The 14,303-nt window shown below is 45.2% G+C and overlaps 1 protein-coding gene across 6 annotated transcripts in view; it reads right to left on the bottom strand.

Annotated features, from left to right (window-relative positions):
• The window catches only part of STK33 (serine/threonine kinase 33), a 1,615,433-nt gene that overhangs the window by 1,534,625 nt on the left and 66,505 nt on the right, over positions 1–14,303 (bottom strand). The gene's annotated exons all lie outside the window — the stretch shown is intronic.

Raw genomic sequence — 14,303 nt, 5'->3', positions numbered from 1 at the left:
AAAAATAAAAAATTCAAAAGTTCATAGAAACCCTAAAGGGGTTAAGATTGACCTTTACATTTTGATGTATATCAATGTCTCCATCTTAGCAATCACAAATAAACATTGTTTTTAATCGAATCCCTGATGTATGTGTACATTTTAAGATTTTTGGGTTGAAATTGAAGACATATATTGTCAACAACATAGCCAGTAGAGTGTGCACTCAGTAGAGACAGATAAGAAAGAGCAAACTATCTAACCTAGGGACTTTTGACAAGTACAATGAGATATGGTCCTTTCGGGCTAACTCGGTCATATTAGTCACACTAACAAGGTAAACCCATAATACAAAGCATGTTTACACTAGTATCATGAGTCGATAAGTTACATCAGCTCTAAGAAGACATTTGAACGGATTCCAACATTTAATAAGCTATAGACTGCATACATTAGTTTATGCCTTACTCAGCTTGAGTAATCATGCTTAAGTTAGGCAGCCTCAGGACACATTTCCCATATGGATTTTTCCATCTAAAGAACCTAGCCCGTAACAACTCGAGGAACTAATTAGCATAACTATGTAAATATTAGCATGTAAAACAGACATTGTGTTATTACAAAATATCTGTCAGCTTAGCCTATAATTATATTACAAAAAAATGTTCTAGCCAAGTAACCACAAAAACTGTGATTTCTTTGATGTAATATCCTCGGGATAATCTCATTAGCATAAACTAAACTAATCACCATAGTCTGAACATCATAGTTTGAATAAGAATACAAAGAATCATATACTAATTCACTAAGTATACACTAATCATTTCATCACTAGTATATGAAAGAATAATATCAATCTTTAAACACGAAAACAAGTGCCTCACGAGGCATCGTTTACAAATATGACATCATCGACGTATTATGTGAGGATGTCAGAGTTACGCGTTGATGCAGCTTTAAATACACGGCCATCTTGCGAGAAACGGCTAGCAGCAGAACAGCAGACCTCTGGAGAGAAAAACACAGGATACCTCAGGTAATTACTTTTTTTAAACTTGGAACTTGAAATAAGGGACACTATCAGAATCTAAGCTTATAAAAAGCCAAACAAAACACTGTTACATTTTTAATTAGATCCCTCGAGGAAACGAAACCTTTGCTGCATGGGTAACGGCACACCGTCAACCTACTCTCCTTTCACTTACAGAGTGAAGACAAGGTATTAGAACTCACTTAACATGAATCGTTACGGGAATAATTAAGTTAAGCCTCACTTCCTTTTTTTTTTTAAAACATATGTTATGTCCTGATTTACCCAAAACAGACATGTGGAGAATCCTGGGTCCAAGCTGTTGAAACCTGAACCTCAATTAGAAAATCCATACCCAACCACTGGCACTTGAATTGATCCAAACTGTAATTTGAGCCAGACAGACTTGGTGAGGAATTCATTAAACTCTATCTACCTAGATGGACAAGAATAAACTAGGAAGACATCGATATGAAGGACCCTCTACACATTAACAGAGTGATCCAGTAAAAGAGGACAGAAAAAAGTAAGGTCAACAATTTGTTAACATCTATTTAACATATGGGCCACGAGCGAATATACAAATAGGTTCAATGATGAAACATACACCAAATGGAATCAATAAGAAGTAAAACACAGTAAAATGAGTGATGGATATCACTAGATGGATGTTATTAAATATGCATTAAATATGCATAATCACAGATTAAATCGCATATTAAGGAAACCAGGTCTTAGTTTCAGCTCAAGCAATAGGTGAGAACATAATGTCTACTCAGAAGTATGAGTTTATTTTAAGTCTTTCTTTTTTTAGACTAAAAAAGTGTGATAACTGATTACACATGTTATCAAGAAATGAAGGTTCTAGTTAAGTAATATGAGAGAACACAATGTCGACACAGATGCATGAGTCTAGCTCAAGTCCTACTTATTTTGATTAATTAAATAATAACGAGTTCTGTTTGAATTGATATTGAAATATGAATATTAGAATGATCGATTAATTGTACATTTTTGAACATTTTCTATAGATATGATTTAAAAAAACAGCCCCTGAAGAAGAGATAGATTATCTCGAAACACGGTCAATAAAAGACAAACAACTGAAGAAAAGAAATTGAAATCTGACTGATTTGAATAATTTTGATAAGAAAACTGAAATTAATACCTAAAGAAAAACTTACTGTACTGTTACCCACTGCTTTGGTTAACAGTCTCTGAAAAGTTGGGCTTATTTATTGAGCCGCAAACAGTGTGCAGGGGACGCGAGTTCCCCAAATAGGGAACTTATCCTCCTAAACTTCACTTCAGGAATAACCCCGGTTAAAGTAGCCCCAGAAACTTTGGGCTTCATTTTAGTTCCCAGAAGGGGACCCTCCAAGGAAAATCTGACCGATTTAGCCCCTTGACGGGGAACCTTGGAAGAAACTCCAGAATTCAAGTTAGATCCCTTTCGGGACACCTCAGGGAGAACCCTGGAACAGGAGCCACTTGGAACCTCCCGAAACCACAAGGAGTACCCTGGCTGGGGTGCCCTAGAAAGGAAGGAAGGAACTTACCGGACATCGATGAACTGCTGTAAATGTGGTGGAGGTAGCCGTTGTAACACCTCCTCCCACCTGACGAGCCTACGCCGGAGTGCCCGGACAGAGAGTGAATAGCAGTGGAGACAAGAGTCCCACCCATGTTCCGGACCCAAGCACTCCAGAGAAGGGAATAGTTTCTTACCTGTAACTCCATTTCTCCAGCATTGGTATCTTTCATGGATTCACATGCTTTGAATATTCCCCGTCGTCAGGCTGGGAATCCCCGGTACATTGTATAGACCCTTTCCCGTAGGAAAACTTTTTCGACGCTTATGCGTCCTATCCACCTCGTTTTGTATCATGCGTGCCCGTGCCGTCAGGACGTCATGATATAAATACAGGCCCCGCCCCCGCGCTCCCTCAGATTTCGGCCCCCAAAGTAGTGGGGGAACCGGTTTGCATGATCAGGGGAGGCAGGTGGGCGCATGTGAATCCATGAAAGATACCAATGCTGGAGAAATGGAGTTACAGGTAAGAAACTATTCCCTTCTCCAGCATTGGATCTTTCATGGATTCACATGCTTTGAATAGATTACATAGCAGTACTACCCCCAAGAGGAGGCGTGCATGCAAACCCATATACTTTCTTCGTAAAGGCCGTTCCCTATGATCATGTATACATCAGTAATAGTTAACATAGGAAAAAACGGACCACATACAGTCATAAATTCCACAGGATGCAACCCCGCAGCCGGGGCTTACCTTACTGGAATAGGTGTCGAAGCACCGCCTGTCCCATCCGGGTGTCTTCGGCATGTTGCTGCGACAGGCAGTAATGGCGGGTAAAGGTGTGTGTAGTCGCCCAGGTAGCCGCCATGCAGATGTCCCCTAGAGGGACTCCGGCCCACAGTGCCGTCGACGATGCCGCTGCTCTAGTTGAATGAGCTCTCGGCCGTCGTAGAAGAGGCTTCCCTGCCCTGGAATGGCAGTACGAAAAAGTAGATGACACCCATCTTGATAGTCCTTGCTTTGAAATGGCTTTTCCTCTAGCACCCAAACCATATGCCACGAACAGCTGTCTCGTTTCTCTGAATGGTTGCGTACGATGAAGATAAAATTTGAGAGCCCTTTTTACATCCAATGTGTGTAGCATGCGCTCCGCTCCCGAGCATGGCTCCGGAAAAAACGTAGGTAACACAATAGAGGAGTGTTTATGGAACACCGAAGGAGCTTTTGGTATGAACTGTGGGTTAGTGGCTAGGACTACCTTGGTCTTGAAAAATCGCAAGTATGGTGGGTCTACCATTAGAGCCTGAACTTCTGAAATACGTCGGGCTGAAGTGATGGCCACCAGGAAGGCCAATTTCCACGACAGAAACTTTAGAGACGATGATGACATTGGCTCAAAAGGAGGCTTCATAAGAGACGTTAAGACCAGATTGAGGCTCCACTCCGGTGGAAATTTCTTCTCTGGAGGGAAACTCCGAAAGAGGCCTTTAAGGAAGTGCTTAATCAGGCGGTCGCTGAACAATGGTGCCGAGTGCCGTCGACGAGTAAACCTGGAAATGGCTGCTAGGTGTACTTTTATTGACGACACCGACAGGCCCTTTTGAGCTAATAACAGCAAGTATGGAAGGAGCTGTTCCGGCCTAATCGATTGCGGGGCCAAACCTGGTTGATCCTTACACCATTGACAGAACCTTTTCCATTTGTACGCGTATGAGGCGTTTGTGGAAGGTGCTCTTGCCGCTTGCAGGATACGTCGACAGTCCTCCGGAATCGTTAGCCGACCAAATTCGGCGAAGTCAGGAGCCAGGCCGTCAACTTGAGGCTGTCCGGGTCGTGATGCCAAACGACACCCTCCTGTCGAGACAGAAGGTCGGGGGTCTTCTGGAATCTCATCGGTTCCGCCGCCGCTAAGTGTAGTAGGTCTGAAAACCACACCTGTCTGGCCCAGTATGGGGCCACCAGAATTACCCGACATGGATACCTGAGGATCCATTGCAACGTCCTCCGGACAAGGGGAAAAGGAGGGAATGCGTACAGGAATTTGTTCGTCCATGGGAATGAGAACGCATCCCCCAGTGAGCCCTGCTGAGGCCATCTGCTTGCGTACTGATGGCATTTCTTGTTGTTCTTCGTTGCAAACAGGTCTATGGAAGGGTGTCCCCATTCCTTGAATACTTGTTGAAGTTGTTGGTCGTTCAGCACCCATTCGTGAACTTCGTTCATTTCTCTGCTGAGGGCATCGGCTTCCACGTTTTTCACTCCTGGTAGGTGAAACGCTAAGATTTGCATGTTGTGTTGCAGGGCCCAATGCCAGATTTTCTGTGCCTCCGTCGATAGGGACCTGGAACGTGTCCCTCCTTGTTTCCTCAAGTAGAACATCGTAGTGGTGTTGTCCGTCATGACACGCACCACCGAGTCCCTCAGTTGCGGAAGAAAAGACTTCAGAGCCCATCGCACTGCTCTCAGTTCTAGCAGGTTGATATGCAGGGAGGACTCCTGCAAAGACCACTGGCCTTGTACCTGTAACATATCCAGATGAGCTCCCCATCCGCTCAGCGATGCATCCGTCACCACCGTCTTTTGGAACTCTGGTTCCAGTAGAGGCATCCCTTTCGTTAGATGAGTAGACACTTTCCACCAGCCGAGTGCTTGAACTAGTTGTTCGTCGACGACCAGTCTGGCGGACCAGCGACCTCTGCTCTGCGCCCAACGGTCCGCTAGAAATTCCTGGCAAGGCCTCATAAACAGACGGCAGTTGTTTATTAACGGAATGCAGGACGACATGGTCCCTAGCAGGGACATGTACTTGCGCACAGAGACTTTGGTACCGCCTCTCCATTCCGACGCCTTGTTTTGAAGTTTCTGAATTCTTTCGCTGGATGGTTTCACCAGGCTTGTGTGTGTATGAAACTCCGCTCCTAGAAAGACCAAGGTCCTCGAAGGCTCTACTGAGGACTTGTTGAAGTTTATTGCGAAGCCCAGTTCCTGTAAGATGGACATTGTGGCTCGTAGACTGTCTCGTGTTTGTTCTTTGGATGACCCTCTGACTAGCCAGTCGTCTAGATATGGATAGAAATGATGACCATCCTTCCTTAAATGGGCCGCTATAGGGGCCAAGCACTTGGTGAACGTCCTGGGGGAGGACTTGAGCCCGAACGGGAGGACCTTGAACTGAAAATGCTTTCTCCCGACGACGAATCTTAAATATTTCCTGTGTCGTGGGCGTATTGGGATGTGAAAATAAGCATCCTGAAGGTCTAGTGATGATAGATAGTCCATGGGTTGTACCGATCTGATAACCTCTTGGAGTTTTAGCATTTTGAATTTTTGGCTCTTTAGCCACTTGTTGAGTACCCTCAGGTCGAGAATGGGCCTCCATTTGCCGTTTGGCTTTTTGACAACAAAGAACCTGGAATAAACTCCTTGGCCTTCCTGTGCCACAGGAACTCTCTCTACCGCCCCTTTTCGCAACATAAGCGCCGCCTCTTGTCGTAGGATTTGGAGGTGGGGCTGTGTCGAGAATAAAGGAGGAAGACGCGGAGGCTTGTCTTTGAATTGCAGCGCATGACCCATGCGAATCGTGTCTAGGACCCATCGATCTTTGGTGATGCATTTCCATCGGTCGAAGTGATGAGAGACTCGACCCCCCAGGACGTTCCAAAGGCCGTCATTGGTTGCTGGTTTGCTTGTTCTTCGTTGACGACGGACCTGAGCCTCGCCGCCTGGAGGCTTGATAGTCCCTGCTTCCACGTGCCGACTGGGACGCTCGTCTGAACCCTTGTGAAGAGTACGAGGGCCTGTTAAATCCACGGTCCCTCGAGGCTCCAAAGCGGGAGTTTCCAGAAGCACCTCTGAAGGGGCGAAAAGAGCGAAAATTTCTACCCGTTTGAAGGGCGCCGAGGGACCTAGCAGTATCCGTGTCTTCTTTCATCCCTTTCAGCGCTTCATCAACCTTTTCGCCAAACAGGTGCTCCCCTTCGCATGGCATGTCCAGGACTTTGTACTGTACTTCAGGACGGAAAGTAGTACATTTGAGCCACGCTTGTCGACGAAGCACTACTCCATGGTTGATTTGTTTGAAACCAGACTCTGCTAGGTCAACTGCGATATTAATAGCGTGGTTCGAGGCCTCTTCGCCGTCCCGCACCAGTAACATAGCTGCTTTCCGGTGTTCATCTGGCAGGTGTTCTAGGATAGGGGCTAATTTGTGCCACATTTCCCTATCATATCGTGACACGATCGCTAAGGAATTGGCTGCTCTTACTGTCGTCGCTCCGACCGAGAGCACCTTCTTTCCAAATGCGTCCTGCCTCCTAGCCTCGCTTTCCGGTGGCGTTGAACATTTTTGCTGGACCCTGGCCTTCCTAGCCGCTGCCGCCGACACCACCGAGTCAGACAGAGGCTGTGATGTTAGACATTTTGGAGTGGACTCCGGAGCTTTAAACTTTTTCTCGATCCGTCCCTTTATGGCTGGTTCCGAGAACGGATGGCGCATCGTCTTGAGACCTTCTTGCCACACGTGGTCAAGGATTGGGATGGCAAATACTGATTTTCTCCTTTGACCCATATGGTCAAAAAGGAAACAGTCTTTCCTCTGCTCCTCAGGAATCAAGCCGAATTCGGAACACGCTTTCCCCATCATTGCATGGAAGGCTCCCACATCATCAGGGGGAGATGGCTGTGTCTGGCTCCTCGTAGACTCCAATTCTACATCCGAATTCCATGTCGGGTCCCTCGACGGTGACAGGGAGATGTCTGACCCCGAGTCATCACGTATAGAGTCGGACTCCGACAACTCACCCTCCTCCTGAGCTCGAGGACGATCTTTCACCGCCTGGGGAGCCGATGGGTGATTCGTCGACGAGCGAGCCGTACAAGTTTGCTCGTCGACGGAAGGTACAGACAAAAGTGACGATGACGTCCCAGGTTGAGGGAACTGGGTATCCAGCCGCTGTAGTAGCTTCTGAAGAGTATTAAGCACATCCAGAGACAAAACTGTCTGGGGGTTCAGTAACGTGGATGATATAGGTACCATACCCCCGCTCGCACTCGCCGTCGTCGTCGACGTGGAAGGCCGTAAGCCTAAATCCGATGGCTGCAGAACCATGTCACCTTCCCCTTCCGCCGAGCAGGCCGTGTCTGGCTGCAGTAAGACTTCAGGGGGGATCGGGTCATAGACCTCAGGCAGCCAAGCCATAGACTGAGTCTCCGTCGACGAAGGAATCCCAACCGCTGCTGCTTGAACGGTAATAGGCATCGTCAATGACACCGAGGTCGACGAGGAAGTCGTCGTCGTCGAGCCCTTAGACTTCGTCGTCGATTTCGATGCCGACTTCCCGGCTGAAGCTTCTCGACTCACGGAAGACCTGGGACGGTCCCCTGAGGAGGATTTAGACAGCGCTAGCCTCTCCGTCTTAGATGATGAGGAGGAGGAGGGCTTTTTATGTGACGAGGAGGATCCAGCATGTTTCCCCTTATGCTTGTCCTCAGCGCGAATTTCTGCTGGCCGCACCTTCTTCGATGGAGGCTCCGACTTGCTCCTGGAGGCCGTGGAGCCAACTTCCGAAGCCGGGTAGGCACCCGCTCCGTCATTAAGCCAGTCGACCAGCCTTCTTTTACGGTCCTTAAGGGTTTTTTGGGAGAAACCCTGGCATATCTCACATGTCTCCGCCGTGTGGTGCGGGTGGAGACAGTAGATACAGTCCATGTGGCCGTCTCCTTCATAAACCTTTTTGAGGCCACAGGTTGCACATGGGCGAAATAACGCCTTTCCAGACATAATTCTCCAGAATTTGAACTTCGCTTACGCGAAACAGACAAAAAAATAAAAAACAACCTAGTTTTCACTAGTAGTAACCACGAGGATCCCACTGCTTTGAAAGACGGTTGAAATCTGAGGGAGCGCGGGGGCGGGGCCTGTATTTATATCATGACGTCCTGACGGCACGGGCACGCATGATACAAAACGAGGTGGATAGGACGCATAAGCTTCGAAAAAGTTTTCCTACGGGAAAGGGTCTATACAATGTACCAGGGATTCCCAGCCTGACGACGGGGAATATTCAAAGCATGTGAATCCATGAAAGATCCAATGCTGGAGAAAGAGAGAAAATGGAGATCTGCCCGTTGAAACGGTGTTCGCACAAAGAACAGGGCACAAATCCCAAATGCCCCGGCACAGACTGAGGAGAAGAAATCAATGAAACCGGGGCAGGAAGATGTAGGACAAGTGGGAAGAAAAAAAACGATATAAGTGCGTCCGACCTCGACTGCGCAGAGAAAAGTCTGAAGGGCCATGCGTGGGGCAGAGCTCAAGAAGGCAGGGTTACTTACGGACCATGTGTGGTGGCCCCACCTAAAAATAAAAAAAACAAAAAGTCATTTTTTATGCTTCCATGTGCTCTGGTCCCATCCCAAAGGACACAATGTCACAAAAGTATGGAGGCAAGGGGACGGGACGTAGGAGTATTATAGCTACATTTATCTCAACTAATATCTGCACAATGCACATCCAAAAAGGCACCTAGGCAGGATTAATTTGACCAGACTGGACCCTGTAACAGCTGCCTAGTTTATACAAACATATCACAAGTTAACAGTCACCTCATTAGAAAAGGACCTTTTGAAAGGATTCAGACAAATGCAGTGACAAGGTTTCAACAGGCCAGTGCATAAAGCTCTAGCCAGGAGTGCTAGTCATTGGGCTCATTCGGGTAGGTCTCTCCTTGTACCCTTTACCCAATGCAAGGACTGAATGAAAGAAGCATTGCATACAGAGGCCAAAGCTAAATACTCGAGTACCAGACAAAGTATCTGAACCACACCATCCCCTTCTAATAGACTTGCATCCTCACCTTTCTACATCTTTACACAATCAACCGTATATATGGCAACCAACTCCTTATTTACACACCACACTAGCAGAGCAGCACCATCACTAATATCTACAGTCCTATCCCCAATCCCTACCAGTGGATGTCCAGTTCCTTGCAGTGCGGAACAACTTATCATTCTTGTGCTCCCCTTCTGGATAACACACACACCCCCAAGGTCTTTTTCTGTACCAATCGGCCATACAGAATCACACCTAAACTCAGGAATAAGATGCTTTCGGCCGGCAAGCATCAACAATAAACTCTTTGAACCTACTTTTCACTCTATCCCACTAACAACCACATCACTCTATCATGGTCTTGCAGAGCTACACACAGTGAGGCCTCCAAAATGGCTCAAGTGAGCTATAAAAGACCACTACACATTACTATATATGATAATTAGAGTTAGTTTGAGTAGTGTGTGTTATTGGAGCAAGGCACACCCACGCCAACAGAACCTCTTTGAATTTGCCAATAAGTGAAACAGAAAGTGGGTTGAACTGATGTCTTGGTCATAAATAAAAAACACACCTGTGAAATTGATGTGCCACAATATTCTGTTTCCCATAAACTGCCATTAAATAACAGTATTTTGCAGATGCTAGCCTGACTAAAGGTGACCCCATAATCTTAAAACTGAATTTAAATGTCTATCCATCAAACGGCATTTCAATGACCTGACAGAGGAACCCATATTTACTGAGCAGAAAGATTTTAAAAAAGCAACTATATTTTAAAAAACAGTTACCTACAGTACTACAGAAATCCACAACTGGTTCACAAGAAATAATAAAGTAATATGACGTGTAAAGCTGTGCAATGCACAATTGGCGTGATCAAAACGTACAACTTGGGTGTTTTATGTAAAGAGCATCACATTTTTACCAACACACAAAAGGAGTTAAGTCTTCGCTTCAATGAATCTCACAACCGTCTTAACGTTGTATTTTAAACAGATTTGAATGGCAAAATGTTTGCTATAAGTACACCTACACATTCTTGTTCTGTGATTTCACAGGAAAGGCTTTTATCAGGAGCATGAGAAAAATGAACATGCGAGTATCCAAAAGGTAAAAGGAAGGTCCAAGAAAAGACAGATATATCTACTGTGTGCATTTTCACTCTCTAAATCAACGAGGGCTTCAGGGTAAAGAGAACATTCCATACAGTAGTGACTAACTGCATCTCAGACTAGCACAATTATTTTAAATACTTCTAACCAATATTATCATTCCATTTCAGATAACCCTTCAGTTGGGTGTGGTTGGCATGCTACTCTTCACAGTGACTACAGCTTCATATCCCTTGCTATTGCCTACAAACAGAAAATAACATCTATAGATAGGAAGACAAAAGGGAGGACTTTGGAATCCTTTATTAGGTTTACCAATGAGTACACCCATTTAACCCATTAGACTGGAGTTGGGTATGCCAACCTACACTAGCATAAATAAATGTTTCTTTAACTGTAAAGCATGTGGCAATATCTTAATGAAGATCCTAAAAGACGAATTTCTTAAAAACAGGAAGGAAACTAAGAATTGGTACACTAAACTGTAGCAACCTTCTGTAGCAACCTTCTGAAGCAAATTCATGTTAATAATGACCAAAATAATGCTGCGATGCACTTACAGCGCAGGCAAAGCGGTCCATGTTGAGGAAAACCTATTAGAGAGCAACATTATGGGAGCAGAGAGAAGGGTCTGCCGCGGACAGCACATATATTGTCTTACTTAGGTTTGACACATTTTTGATACTCATATATAACAACACAGAAAGAGCAACAATTATATTAGTGTTGTGGTTGCAGAGGTAATAGATAGGGCAGTATTATATGCCTGGTATTTAGTTGATGTATGGTAGTAACGTGGGATAGCGTGATGTGAAGGAAGGCTTGAAATAAGCGTACGATGGAGTCAGCAAGATAGTATGGTAGGAGCGAGGTCAGTGTATTAACTTGGCAGAAGTGTCACCATGTTTGGTGTTAAGGCCTAGTGCACGATGCACAGAAGAGAACACAGGCCTAGGCCTTGGGGTGGAGCTTCGGCTCCGGTAGTTCATCTGCAAAAACAAATCCCCTTTCCCGTTCCACAGGAGAGAAGCCGAAGTCAGAGGCACCCATGGTGCGCAGATCAGCACTGATTGTATCCAGCTGCGGGGCCTGAACGTGATGGGAACGGAATGTTAGTTGGTAAAAGAGCAGGAATGGATGTGCCCTCTGAAGGACACATGACACTAGGGCATGAATGAGGCTCTGTGATGCCAAAGAGCCAAGCAAAGATTTAGAACACTATTGTCCTTGCCCCGCAGCAGACACCCCATATGAATTACACCTAGACACACAACTTAAGCAAACAATTCCTCGAAATTCACACTCAAGAGCAGTGCCCTGGTCACGTCATCCCTGGGCACCTGGAAATGGGAGGACATAAGGGTGAGCGGTGTCTTGAACATCTTGTGATTTGGAATAGGAGCAGCAGAGGTGAGGCCAATAAATTTAGTATGAGGTCAGGGATACTGCTTGTGTGCGCCATGGCATCTGGGTTAATGAGGAAGTCTATTGTCTCATCAAAAGCAGTGCTGGCCTCGTCAAATTACTTTCCAAATTACTTTCATTGTGTCTGGAACAGGAGGGTACACATCACGTGATGGTCCCAAATATATGCCTATTGATAAGAACCCACCAATCATTTAACTGGTTTCGGCAGTGACAATCTAGGGGACCACGTGTTTAGGAGAATGGGGGTAGCATAGATGTGGCCAATCGGTCAAGGGACTATAGAGGGATTAGCATGTTCTATAGGCGGTAGCCATTGAGGATGGTGGAATAATGCTGTACTCATTATTATGTGTTTTTTCAACTATGTCTTGAGATAAGACAAGCTCTGCGTCAGTTCGGTTCTAAAGGACCGTCTCAGATCCTTTTTGCATGTAATAAACCTTGTTTTCCCTTACAAAGTGATGCAGTTTTTATTCTTAGGTTTTTGGGCTGTCATCCTTTCAATTTAGTGACCCCCACGTGATCCTAGACACTCCATGAGGTTGGGGTGTCCCAGCCATGCATCTGGGTGCAGTGCCTACCTACAGCGACCAGTCCCCTGTGCACGACTTGAAGAGAGATTCACAGGTACCGTGTTGTTAAAAGCCTGGTCTGCTCTTTGGAGTGGGCGCCGCTCCCAGAGTGTGCAGGCCGTTGATGGGACCCACGTATCGGAGGAGCTCAGGAGAACGCGTAGATGTAAGTGCACCTTTGTGGGAGAAAGCAATAAGGGGAGAGTGGGTATGTGTGGAGTGATTTTGTGATGAATGGAGTGTGCAAAGCCTTGTGGTAATATAAAGTGTTTTTTTATAAGGTAACGTTACAGTATATATTATGATAAAGGATAAAGAGAGACTAAATGGGAACTTCTCCGATTCTATGTCAAGACTGGAGGCACACATTATGCTTACTATCTATCAGCCTTCAAAGCTCAATTTACAAACAAACTTTTTATTTTAGTAGATATATTTTAGGGCCTGCGGTAGTGGCCCTGTAGTTATGGTTAAGTCACTCAACCCATAGGAAGAGCACTTTTTTGGCCGCTTATAACTTCGCCTCAGCTGAACGAATCCTCTCAAAACTTTGCAAAAAAAAAAAAGTATATAGCCCGTCAGATTGATCCTGCAAAGTTTGGTGAGATTTCGTCAAGGAGGGGGCCAAAATTAGCGGTTTTTCCCATACACGCAATGGAAAAATAAATGTTCTAACGGCTTGGTCCCGAAAGTGTGCTTTTGTAAATTTGGTGTAAATCCTTCCAGTATTTTGTTTTTAAAATGACCAAGAAGTAGGTATAAAGAAATTAGTGATATCTGGTTTCAGTTTGCAGACTCACTTCCCTGTTCGGTCCGTGGATGGGCATCCGATTGGCCCAGAGGCCGACGTGAGGTTCGCAGACATCAGACGCCCAGGCTGATTGGATGGCGAAAAGCGTGAGGTGCGTCATATATTTGGAAACGCCCACCATGTTGGATTCGCGGACAGCCGCTGTTGTCCACAAACATGGTAAAAACATTAAAAAACACAACATTGCACTTGCCAAACTAATGAAACAATCTCTGGAGAGGTGAGGGGTGATAAGGATGGAATGGGACATGGCCTTAAAAAGCAAAAAAAACAGGCGTTTTTTTTCTCTGATGTCCGCAGTCGGGGGCAGTCCTAAGATATTTGCGTACATCTGAAATGTCTGGGGTATCTATGTTTACTTGTGCATTACAGGGTTGGTGAAAATCAGTTTTTGGATGGCTTATAACTCTGGTGCCACTCAATGAAACTGCATTGAATTTTGGACTTTCATTGTAGACCTTACTCTGAATGGTTCTGCAAAATGTGGTACGTTTTGTTAAGAGGGAATACAATTAGAGGGTGTCCCAAAATATTTTAAAGGCTTATAAATGTGGTGCCATTTGACAAATCTGCACATCAGTTTGCAAAATGATTGTAGACCTAGATATGAATGTTTTGCAAAGTCTGGTGGGATTTTGTCACGAGGGGGCAAAATTAGAAGGTGGGTCTCAACATTTTTAGATGGCTTATAACTTTGTTGCCTTTGACAAATGTGGACAAAGGTTTTCGGAAAGATTATAGACCCAACCTTGAATGTTTGTGCAAAGTCTGAATGGATTTTAACAAGTGGGGGCTAGGTTATAGGACTATTGTATGTATGGACATTTTGACACTTGCAAATCTGTCCGTGTTTTATTTTTTAAAAGTGTCATAATGTAGGTACAAAAATATATACCTTTGGAGACTGAGGTATAGCTTGTGGACATGGGCAGTGGCCAGATGTCTGGGGCATGGCCTAAAGCCATGACCCAGACAATCTGGCTACTGGCCAAGACCACGAG

The sequence above is a fragment of the Ambystoma mexicanum genome, chromosome 11 (genome assembly GCF_040938575.1).
Source record: "Ambystoma mexicanum isolate Mex_15411 chromosome 11, UKY_AmexF1_1, whole genome shotgun sequence".
NCBI lineage: Eukaryota > Metazoa > Chordata > Amphibia > Caudata > Ambystomatidae > Ambystoma > Ambystoma mexicanum.
This window is presented reverse-complemented; position numbering and strand designations above follow the sequence as displayed.